Consider the following 12727-nt stretch of genomic DNA (forward strand, 5'->3'; position numbering starts at 1 on the left):
GGGTTTCACTTCACCGAATCAGTTTGTTCAGTTTTGACCATTTTCAAACCGGATTCAAATTTGAACCGATTTGAGTTCAAATAAGCAACACGGATGCGAATTACGTTCTTTAATTGGAGCATTCGCATCAGCGGGCATTTGGCCCAAATGTATTCGGATGTTCACAGCCCTACTGTGGGCAAGTTAGATCATGCGTAGTGGGCGTTTTCCCTACCTAAAACGCCCACAAAGTGTTGGGAACACCACCCCCCGGGGGCCTTGGGGTATCTGGATGTAGGGGCGCTTCCCACAGAGAGCTGGAAGGGGGAGGAGAGGAGGAAGTTGGTAGGCTGCTTTATTTGTTTTTTTTCTTTTTAATATAAAATTAAATGAGGAAATGATTTGAAGGAGCCCGCCAAGTAGCACGGGAACGGGTACGGGTCTAGGATACGGGGGCGTTACGGGTACGGGAAACGGCAAAAGTCAAAAATCCAAGATACGGGTACGGCAAAAAAAATATTAAAAAAAAATACAAATATATTAAACAAAGTTCAAAATAGATTTATACTAATATAAAGTGCAACCTACAGGTAATTAATTATCAATAAAAATATAAATAGATGTACAATTTTTATCTATATATACAGTCAATTTTAAACATTTTATGTATAAAATTATAAGTTGAGGAAACTAGTCTAGATAGAGAGGGTTAAATTTTAAAATGCATAACTTAATTTAACATTTTATGTAAAAGTTAATAAGTTTTAGGGGCTAAATGTAAATAAGTGAAAGATCAAGGGTTAATGTTAAAACTACATTTATATAGCCTAAAATAAACCAACACACAGCCGCCTACTTCTTCTTCTTCCTTCTTCTTCACTGGTTTTCCGGCACCGGAATTATTCACCGGAATATACTATATGGCCGCTCCGCCATGCTATTGGCTATAGAAACGTCTCGGAATCGTTTGTTGACCGCCCCCATTTAATGGGTTCGTTTAGGAAACGTTTCCGATGCGTTTCCGTCGCGCTTCAGTCCCTACGCCATCCCTGGGACCAGTACTTTAACCTCCAAGCCGTCCCTGTGCATCATAACCGCCCACTACACCCCTTTTAGCCAAAAAGCTCATATGGTGGTGTGGCGTCACATGACGCAAATCATCCACATAGGGGCTCTATCCACTACACATGGTCTTAGAAATAAATTAGCCGAGTCAACGAAAAAGTTAATGCATCCGTCGATTGTATCGTTATGTCAACATAGACTAGGTCTATCTCCGGATTAACCACAACGTCAACGTTCATCTCTTTCCTGGAATCCACTATCTCTTCCGTATTTGTTACATTTTTATCTATGAAAAACAACAGGAACTTTTTCCACTCAAGATCGGCCCATACGTTTAACTAAGTGAAGCTAAGATTTTAGGCCCACAAATTTTTAATGCGCTAATTTCAAAAACTCTCTTGTATTGCTTTACTAGGATATAGCCCCTGTGATACACAAGTGGTTAAAAAAATATGAAAAATATGTTAAATTTAATAATATGCATAATAGCATACCCTATGGATTCATAAGCTATAAATAATTTTATAAAATACATAGATTAGTAAGAATAATTTGTATTTGCATCAGAAATCAAAATGGAATGTTGTGAATCTTTACCAATTAATAAAAAGAGAAGGTTACCATCAATTCATCCTAGTTGAGTTGGTGAGCCCCAAACATTTTAAAAGTAAGGTAATGAGTTCGATTCCTACCAAAAACATATTTTTTATTTTATCATTCATGAAGTGGAAATTATAAAAATGAAAACCTGTACACTTGGCACTCTAGTGGAAGGTCTAGTTGAATGACATGTGAAAAGATTTTGTTGCTTTAATAGTATAGATGGATTAGTGAGAATAATTTGTATTTGTATTAAAAATCAAAATGAAATGTTGTGAATCTTTACTAATTAATAAAAAGAGAATGTTATCATCAATTCAACCTAGTTGAGTTGGTAAGCCTAAAACATTTTAAAAGCAAGGTAATGAGTTCAATTCTCACCAACAACATATTTTTTATTTTATCATTCATGAAGTAGAAATTGTAACATGAAAACTTATACACTTGACAGTCTATGTGGAATATCTAATTGAATGACATATGAAAAGATTATGTTGCTTTAATGAGTGAATGAAAAAAGGAAGTGCGTGTTTATGAAAAACAAACAAGAAGGATATCGGATTTAAGTGAATGAATGAAAAAAAAAGGGAAGTTTGTGTTTATGAAAAACAAAGAAGGAAATATCAATATTTTTGTTTTAACCCAACCTAGCTTAAAAGACTAGTCTAGTGGGTTATATAGCTCATTTGGATTATAAACCCTACATTTGTTGCTCATTCGACGATGTGGGACAAGTCTCGTATATTGCAATGATTTCAGTCTATAACATTTTCTCTTGTGGGTAAGGAACATGATTATCTATTGCTGTCACAAAATTCACTATTTGTGTAGTATTCTTTGAAAGCTAAGCTGGAAACGGTGGTGACATATGTATCCTAGTTCACGTTTATATGCGGTGTTTTTGTATCTCGTCCCTACCCTTTCCTATCCTATTGTATTGTTGTAAATGAATTCCAAATCTCCTAGTCATTCATAGTTACTATGATTTCCTACCACGTTCTTTTATATTGTCATGATGTTGTAACTACATGCTCCATGGATTTTGTTTAATCTACGTCACTTTTGACTTGCAATATATAACGGACAAATGAGGAGGGTCATCTGATGAGCGGTTACGTAAATTTCATGTTTCATTTGAGAAGTTGAAATTAGGAAATTTCATGTTTCATTTGAGAAGTTGAAATTAGGAAATCATACTGATATTGAGATAGTTAGTTTTGCATAAAACAATAAAATAGGTTGAAGTGGAAGATTGATGAAAGAGGTGACGAGATTAGGGACTTATCGTTCATTTTACTAGTGGTTACAATATTAACTAGTTGTGAAGACATGCGCGCTCGTTAAGGCTTATAAAAAATATATATGTTTAAAATTAATTATAATAAAAATTAAAAAGAAGCTAAAAATTATTATACAACCAATACCCGGACACCGTTTGATAGAAAAAAAAGCACCACGCAATGGTTTTAGACTTTAGACTTCAAGTCCATATCCAACAAAATAGTGAAGCGGGCAACTTGATAATATTGCATCATGATTTGATATATGAATCTGAAACTGCACCCAGAATCTCGAAAACATTCTTTCGACCCTTTCTTCTTTTAAACTCTCTCCTTTTTTTAGTCTATTGGCTTCATTTCAACGCGGTTTTTTCTCTCTTTTTTCTTTCCGGTCACTTTCAGAAACATTAAAAGTACATATTAATAACTGTCAATAGCTAAGCCCAGAGGGGTGGGCAGAGAGCGCGGCGAAACAAGGCCCGCCTGTTTGAGGCCCAAAAAAAGCTAAAAGGCTTATATATATATATATATATATATATATATATATATATATATATATATATATATAGGGTTAGGTTAGAATAAAAACCCACTTGAGTTGTGAAAACTCTAGAAACTCATTCTCAACCACATGTTTTAATTAAATATTAAATCTTGTGGTCCACAACTAAAGTTAATAAAAAATGTAAAAATTTATTTATATTTTCTCTCTCCTGAAAATATATATAAAAATTACTAAAAAAATGTAAAAAAAATAGCAAAACATTTTTTTTATATTTTCGATGTTTTATATTAAATGTAACAACATATATTACATGTAACAAAAAAAAAACGATGTTACATAGGGTTTTTACGGGTTTTCTCAACTCAAGAGGGTTTTCAAACTATACTTCTTCTTTATATATATATATATATATATATATATATATATATATATATATAGTAATATATATATACGAAAACCCAAAAATCATATGTGTCGCGATGTGGTCGCTCCCCCCTTTTATGGAAGCCACCAAATTTCTTGATTTTTAAATAGAGGCCTCCCATTGATTTATCACAAATTTATGAGTATGGGTCTTACCAAAATCAGATAGCTTTTAAATGGGTTATAACATCTCATTAAATTAAAAATTAATCTTACCAATTATTTGATATGAAAATCCTATAAAATAGGAATATACTAAAATTTAACATCCAATTTAAAAAGAAAAAGATATTATTTATAATTAATAAACAATTTTATAGTAAAAAACATAAGCGGGTCATGGGTCACCAAATCCAGATAGCTTTTAAACGGGTTATAACATATTATTTATTTATGAAACCCTTTCATCATCAAACCCTAAGTATATTATTAACTTTCTTACAATAAAGAAAATTAAAATCCAAAAATAAATATTAAAAAAAATATAAAACAACTATTCTCTCAAGCCATTAGATTACTTTATTTATAAATGAAGGCTTCTCACGCATTTGACCCGAATTCACGGGTAAATGTCTCACCAAACCCAGATAGATCTTAAACGGGTTATAACATCTCATTATATTAAAAAATAATCTCATCAAATATTTGATATGAAAATCCTATAAAATAGGAATATACTAAAAATTAATATCCTATTTTATTTTAAAAAAAGATATTATTTATAATTAACAAACAATTTTATAATAAAGAAAATAAACGGGTAATGGGTATTATAATAAAGAAAATCACCTAACCCAGATAGCTTTTAAACCGGATTATAACATATCATTTATTTGTGAAACCATTTCATAATCAAACCTCAAGTATATTAATTATTAACTTTCTTACAATAAATAAAATTAAAATCCAAATATAGATATATAAATATTAATAACGGATAATGTAAAACAACCCCCGTAATACGGGGGATAAAATCTAGTATATATATATAGGGAGAGGATCAAGAGAAAACTCACCTTTAGAGAGAAAACTTAAAAATAGTTTTTTAGAAGTTTTTAAGAGTTTTTAAGTTTTCTCTTTAAGAGGAGTTTTCACTAGAACCCACCCCATATATATATATATATATAGGATCAGGATCATGTGAGAACTTTTTGGGAATTGAGAACTATGAGAACCATTTTGGACCACAAAAAAACCCAAAAATAAAAAAAAAAATCATAAAACAAAAAAAAAACACAAAAATAAAAAAAGTAAAAAACCAAAGTTCTTATTTATTGTAACATCCCGGAATTTCTAAAGTAATATTTATTATATTATTTTGTCGGGTGAAATAAACGAGTTAGTGGAACGATAATAATAATAGCAAAATATGAAGACTTAGTAGGATAATTAGATGGGATTAGATATGGACCAAAAGGAAATATGGGCCTTCGGTCCATGGGCTTAAGGGGTATAAATACCCCCTTAAACCCCAATCCTTTCCATTCCATCCATTTATCCATCCTAATCTCTACACACTACAAAACACACGCAACCCGAACCAAGATCCAAAGGCGAGGACCCGAGCTCGTTGGTGCTAGATCGTCGTGACGAACCAAAGCAACAAGACCAGCTCGTGTTCGTAGTTCGACTCATTTACGGTACGTTTATATCGAGAACTTGTTCGTTTAGGTTTGGATTAGTATAGAAATGATAGATCTGTGTTTGTATGGTAAAAACGAATCCAACAACGCTAAACTTACTGAAAATGGATATGATTTGATGGGTTAATCGATTGATAAAAGAACCCGTAACCTATATGCCTAAATCGCACCCTTTAAACATCGATGTTAGGTCGATTTGATGGTTGGGGTTTGTAGGCGCTGGTCAGACGATTCCGTGGATACCTAAATCGAGTTATTTGGTTAAGAAACGAAGATGATTAAGGGATTTAAGGACGAACAGTACCTGCAGTTGGACAACTTCGCCTGCAAGCTAAGTTCGCCTGATGAACTTCGCCTGCAAAGCTAAGTTCGCCTGATGACAACTTCGCTGCAAAGCTAAGTTCGCCTGATGACAACTTCGCCTGCAAAGCTAAGTTCGCCTGATGAACTTCGCCTGCAAAGCTAAGTTCGCCTGATGACAACTTCGCCTGCAAAGCTAAGTTCGCCTGATGACAACTTCGCTGCAAAGCTAAGTTCGCCTGATGACAACTTCGCCTGCAAAGCTAAGTTCGCATGATGAACTTCGCCTGCAAAGCTAAGTTCGCCTGATGACAACTTCGCCTACAAAGCTAAGTTAGCCTAAGGTTTAACTTCACCTAAAGCTAAGTTCGCCTAAGGTTTAACTTCGCCTAAAGTCAAGTTCGATTAGAAAATAAATTAAAAACGACAAGTAAAAGTAAGCTAATACTAGGCCACCAGATTAAATCAGGCGAGTATTGATACGTGTAACTTATACAGTCAGCCGAGCTCAGTTAAAGAAGGGATTTACAACTATCGGAGGAAGAAGCAGAGTTCAGGTGAGTTCTAGCCCCATTTATGTGTTATGTTTTCGGGGCTGTGTGCATACTCGATATGTTTGTTAATACGCTTATCCTAAGAGATAAGTGTATGCCTTATGTGAATGATGTGATATGTATGAATGATTGCTTGATGGTACGTGAACGATCTTCGGATATTGCATGTACTGTCAGGTTGTAACGCTATGTATAAGGTAAGTATGATATGTATGCTTATGTGTATGAACGTGATAAAGTTAATAAAATAAGGAAATGATGGTTGTATGGTTACGAAAAGGGTACCGAGCCCTAATGATACTCGAGGTATGATGTATGGTTGTATGGTAACGAAGAGGGAATCGAACCCTACTAATATTCGAGAACTAGGGAACCGAACCCTACTAATATTCGAGGAAAGAGGGTACCGAGCCCTAATAATACTCGAGGAAAGAGGGTACCGAGCCCTAATAATACTCGAGGAAGGAGGGTACCGAGCCCTAATAATACTCGAGGTATGATGTATGGTTGTATGGTAACGAAGAGGGAATCGAACCCTACTAATATTCGAGAATTAGGGAACCGAACCCTACTAATATTCGAGGAAAGAGGGTACCGAGCGCTAATAATACTCGAGGAAAGAGGGTACCGAGCCCTAATAATACTCGAGGAAGGAGGGTACCGAGCCCTAATAATACTCGAGGTATGATGTATGGTTGTATGGTAACGAAGAGGGAATCGAACCCTACTAATATTCGAGAACTAGGGAACCGAACCCTACTAATATTCGAGGAAAGAGGGTACCGAGCCCTAATAATACTCGAGGAAAGAGGGTACCGAGCCCTAATAATACTCGAGGAAGGAGGGTACCGATCCCTAATAATACTTGAGGAAGGAGGGTACCGAGCCCTAATAATACTCGAGGAATGTAGGGCGTAATGCTCTTTATAACGTAAGATATGAAAGTAAGTTAATACAAAAGAAAGTATGAAAGTATGAAAGTATGAATGAAAGAATATAAGTTTATGTGTATTGTATAGTGTATGATTAACTAGAACTCACTCAGCGTAGCTGACTTTTAGTATGCACGCGGGTGAGTAGAATGAGACAGCTAGCTTGAGCGGGCACATGGTGGGCGAATAGGAGACTGGCATCTGAAGACTCAAGATGTTTTAATGCAATTGACGTTTATTTTGAAAGACAAGAATGTTTAATTAAGGCAAGTTTTGGATTGTTGTAACGTTTCATGAAAGTTTTTATATTCCGCGAAAGTTTTAATGAACTCTGATTTGTAAGAATTGTGTTTATGAGTAAATCCAACGCTAAAGTAAGACTACCGGGTTCGGGGCCTTACATTTATCATCCCGGTTTCTACAAAAAAAAATCGGTTTAGCTAAATTATGCATATACATATAGGTATAATATGTACATATATGTACACACATGTTTTTTTTCCTATACACATACGTATAATTTAAGGTAAATGATAATGTACATATGTGTATAGGTATAATACGAATTAAAAAGAAATAAAATCGGTTTTTTTTATTATACATATATGTATAATATGTACACTGTCACACCCCGACTAGCATAATGCAGAAGCGTAAAACCGGAATGTAACAGACACCTCTGGTATCAACAACATTGTTTATAAAGAAACATTACAACTAATTTACATTATATTACATTGGTCTATCTTTTATTACAAACTAGGTGTTACACCAAAATATACTCATAAGCTACTCTAGCCATACTGGTAGCCTTGCCTCTATTCACACCACATCGATCACATTTAGTGTAAGGCCCCGTTACCGGTAGCCCTACTTTCGTGTTGGATTTACTCATAAACACAGTTCTAAATATCAGAGTTAATTAAAACATTTACGCGGTATATAAAACTTTCATAAAACATTACATAATTCATAACTTGTCTCAAAACATCCATTGTCTTTCAACATTAAAGCATTAAAATTAAAACATCATAAGTCTTCAGATGCCAGACTCTTGTTCAGTGCCACGTGTCTCCTCAAGCGAGCTGCCTCATCCTACGCTGAGTGAGTTCTAGTTAATCATACACTATACAATACACATAAACTTATATTCTTTCATTCATACTTTCATACTTTCATACTTTCCTACTTTCATCTTTCATTCTTTCATTCTTTCTTTTGTATTAACTTACCTTCATATCTTACGTTATAAAGAGCATTACGCCCTACATTCCTCGAGTATTATTAGGGCTCGGTACCCTCCTTCCTCGAGTATTATTAGGGCTCGGTACCCTCCTTCCTCGAGTATTATTAGGGCTCGGTACCCTCCTTCCTCGAGTATTATTAGGGCTCGGTACCCTCCTTCCACGAGTATTATTAGGGCTCGGTTTCCCTCTTTCCACGAGTATTATTAGGGCTCGGTTTCCCTCTTTCCTCGAATATTAGTAGGGTTCGGTTCCCTAGTTCTCGAATATTAGTAGGGTTCGATTCCCTCTTCGTTACCATACAACCATACATTATCATTTCTTTCTTCTATTATCTCTATCATGTTCATACACATAAACATACATAACATACTTACCTTATACATAGCGTTGCAACCTGAAGTACGAGCAATATCCGAAGATCGTTCACGTACCATCAAGCAATCATTCATACATTTCACATTATCCACATAAGGCATACACTTATCTCTTAGGATAAGTGTATTAACAAACATATTGAGTATGCACACAGCCCCGAAAACGTAACACATAAATGGGGCTAGAAACTCACCTGAACACGGTTACGTTCACCGTTAATCGTAATCCCTTTCTTCAGTTGTGCACGGCTGACTGTATAACAAGTATACGTATCAATTAACTATCACTTCTCATAATGTATTTCTATCTTTATATGACCCACAACGAACGGGGGTCCGGGGGCAGCGCCCCTGGCAGCGGGGTCTAGGGGCTGCAGCCCCTAGCAGGGTCCAAGGGGCAGAGCCCCTGGCTGGGGTCGAGCTGCCAGGTCAGCTTGGAAAAATTTTATTTCCATTAACTGTCTTAACACATTTTTCATTAGGTTTTTAATTTATTTTCTAATCGAACATGGCTTTAGGCGAAGTTAAACCTTAGGCGAACTTAGCTTTAGGCGAAGTTAAACCTTAGGCGAACTTAGCTTTAGGCGAAGTTGTCATCAGGCGAACTTAGCTTTAGGCGAAGTTAAGCCTCAGGCGAACTTAGCTTTAGGTGAAGTTGCCATCAGGCGAACTTAGCTTGCAGGCGAAGTTCATCAGGCGAACTTGGCTTGCAGGCGAAGTTCATCGCTTTGAAGGCGAAGTTGCCCAGATGAAGGCGAAGTTGCATAGATAACCGCAGTTTCGGTTTCTGTCCAACATTTAAAGCGATTTTAAAACCCTTGTTATGGTTCAACATCACCCACTACGCTTCCCGACCATTTTCGGTCGTTTATACACTAAAAGCTCGGATCTTTAAACTTCAAAGATCAAGAATCATACCTTTTTGAGCTTGTTTGGGTCTTGTTTATTTGCTTAATCACAACTAGTCTCTCTCTCTCACACTCTCGGATCTCGCCTCTCTCTTCCGGCCGCCGGCGGTTGAGGTGTGTGGTGTGCGTGTTTTGGAAGTGTTAGAGAGTATGGTAAAAATGAAGATATTTTGGGATTTTGGGGGTATTTATATCCCTGAAATCCCATTCTCATTTAACCCATCTCAATTAATCCAAGTCCAAGACCCGCTCCTTACCCGATATTAATTAATTACGCGAAATCACTAAACATAACTTCCTTTATTCATCATTAAAATTTTAGGATGTTACATTTAGTAACAGGTAGCACACAATCACGGATTTTCCAACTACGGTAACCCTGAAAAGCAGTTTAAAACGGGTCAACTACTGGAGTTGGTGAGTTTCACGAGTTTCAAGAAAATAAATATGCATAATCACAAGACATAATTTGTATATACGCATGTAATTATATGTGTATGTATTGATATATGTGATGTAATTATGCTAAGCTACAGTGAAGCCTGGACTGTTCGTGCTGCGTGCCTCCATTTCCCACGCTCAATCAACCACTGTGGCTTCCCTTCCGCCCACATTATGCCCCAAGTAGCTATGTCTAACACTACATAGCTGATTCGTAAAAATATGGACATGTGCAAACGGGATAATGTCTTAGCAAACCATGCTGGCCCCGCCTGAGTTTGTCAAACCAATAGTACTATTCACAAGCCACCGGCTCGAAGTTAATCACTGTGTTAGTGGGGACTTTCGTGTGTTAGCACTTAGATAATTCACATCATCGTACATTTCGGATAAGTATATAGATATAAGCAAACATGCTTTTCACCCCGAAAGTTCGTAAAACTGTTTAAAGAGTGGGGTCATGAAACTCACGGTTTAGTAGATAACCAGTATTGTATCAGCTTGTGGTTTGTTCGGTCCGCTATCAGTAGTTCATATAATCAATATTATAATAACATTAATATTTTAATATTATTATAATCTCAATACTAAACTGGGCTGTATAACTAATCTAAGTGTAGTTGGAACGCCCAGAAAGTGGCAATAGGCTTAGGTTGTGATGTTGTTAAATGTCTAATACTTAAAACTGAACTTGGCTCAGATTCTCGTTTTCCCAGCTGGGCCAAGTTGTTCGTTTACGCGTTCAGAAAACAGTTATGGGAAAATAAGCTTGGGTAAATGTATTGGTTAATAAACTGATTAAGTTATAGAGAAGGATCACACCCGTTTCCGTTTATTCAGTTTGATTTAAGAAGAAACGCGCACAATCCATCCGGATTGTCCAGGTTTTTCATAGAAAAGTTCGTTTTTACTTAATTAGTCCAAAAATATGATTTTTGATCACTCTTGGTGTTTTGATATTCCCGCAGGTTCGTTAGTCGCGAACTTGCCGGTTTTTATAAAAACTGAATTTGTTTAATCTTTAAATTAGCATAATTAATTAACCGTTAATCATTAAATTATGAAAATTTAGCCACTTATCAATTAAAATATTTAGATTTTTATAAAAATATTTCTGGAATTATTTACTGATTTATTAATTTATAAAAATTCATTTTATCAGCTATATTTTCCCTGAAAATCGTCCGTTTACCCCAAAAAATTTCCAAAAATTCCACAAAAATTCCTGAATGCTCAATTCATGTCCCAAATCAACCTGTATCAATTCCAGAATGTAAAAAGCTCGTGCGATATTCTTTTCGGCCCGAATTTGGCTATAAAATTCACACGAATGCATATCCACAAAATCCCTTTAGACTTTTCCAAATGATCCCAAAATTCATATGTGATCAAAATACATCAAATCTGAGTTCCCAGTAAAATTTCATAATTTTTGAAGTATTATAGATATTTTTCCCAAATAAACGTTCCAATTCGGTAATAAATTCTCCAAATATTGTCGGATGGTCGAAAAATTACCAAATTTAAACAGGGACTCATTGACATGGTCCCTGATGTCCATGAAAAATTCTAAGGCCTAATAATATGCACATCACAACTTTAACCTAAACAGCCCGTAAGCGAGTGTTTCGGCATTACCTTAGCGGGTTTGGCTCGTTTCCGACTTTCTAATCAACTTTTCAAGCTCTTGTGCTCCTATGTAGGCTAGGTACAGGTCTTATATCACAAACCAAGCAGGTTTCATCAATAGAACAGCTTTTTAACTTAGGGTTTCGGCTAGTGCACAAAAACGAACTTTTGAACCGTAAAAAACGCCGTTTCAACCCTTAATCCGTGTTTATGACCAAAAAAATCATGATTCTGATTTGAAACTAGGTTTAACATCAAATTATGTATTTGAATGATTTTTGAGAGTTTTACATGGTTAACTATGATTTTTAACAATCAAGACATGTTTATATGTTGTTAAACAAGTTTAAACGAATCAAAAATCGATTAATCATAAAGTTTTTACCTAGTTTATTGCTGGTTTTGGCTGTAGAAGAAGAGTTCTAGAAGTTTTGTTTGAAAATATGTGTAAAAATATCTCAAATCTAGTTTATATGTGAAAGGAAAAAAAAAGGGGTGGGGGGTGGCGGCTGCGGCCGGAAGCCCATGGGCCCATTTTGGGCCCATTTGGCCCAAGTTTCTGATTTCTCAAGTCCAAATACGAAAATCCCAGTCCAAATTTAGTTCGGGTTCGGTTTTTGGCGCGAAAAACTTATCGGGTGCGTTAAACAGTGCGAAAACGAGTGTTTTTCGGCTAGTTTTGTGTAAAATTATAAAAACATGTTATACGTTTGTAAAAATCGAAAATATTTTCACGGATCGCTTAAAACATTTCAAGTAAGTGTTTGGTAAGTCTTTTTCGGCTTAACGGATGATACAATGCTTGGTTTGTAACTATCTTTCGCATTTAAATTTATAGCGGGTAGTT

Source organism: Bidens hawaiensis, unplaced genomic scaffold, assembly GCF_021521415.1.
Source record: "Bidens hawaiensis isolate Kalapana, Puna unplaced genomic scaffold, B.hawaiensis_p1.1 tig00019657_1, whole genome shotgun sequence".
Taxonomy (NCBI): Eukaryota; Viridiplantae; Streptophyta; class Magnoliopsida; order Asterales; family Asteraceae; genus Bidens; species Bidens hawaiensis.